The sequence below is a fragment of the Priapulus caudatus genome, unplaced genomic scaffold, assembly GCF_000485595.1.
Source record: "Priapulus caudatus unplaced genomic scaffold, Priapulus_caudatus-5.0.1 Scaffold132, whole genome shotgun sequence".
Lineage (NCBI taxonomy): Eukaryota > Metazoa > Priapulida > Priapulimorpha > Priapulimorphida > Priapulidae > Priapulus > Priapulus caudatus.
The window spans coordinates 78,939-79,387 of record NW_014577193.1 but is presented as its reverse complement, the minus strand read 5'-3'; positions in this window follow the sequence as shown (position 1 = coordinate 79,387).

Below are 449 nucleotides of genomic sequence, written 5' to 3'. Positions count from 1 at the left end.
TCGTCTCTGCATGGGTAGCATTTGGAACTGGAAAGAACTACACTCATTACAGCATCAACGCCATTTGTGCCCGTCTTGGTGAACGTAAATCACGTTCCCTGCCCGTTTTCCACTCCTTGTCAGGATGTGATACTACATCAGCGTTTAGAGGCAAAGGGAGGAAATCGTTCTGGCAGGCATGGAATGCTTATGAGCAAGTTACTGATGCCCCTGTTCATCTTGCCGCACATCCGTTTGAGCATCTTGGCTTACATTCTGAATCACTTCAGTCAAAGACTAGTTGTCGTAGTTTATGACAAAACAAGTAACGAGATGAATGTTAACAGTGCCCGAATGGAACTGTTCAGCCAGAAAAGCCAAGCTGTTGACAAGATGCCACCTACTCAGAATGCACTATTCCAGCACACTAGGAGGGCAGTATACCAGGCTAGCATTTGGACAACATGCAT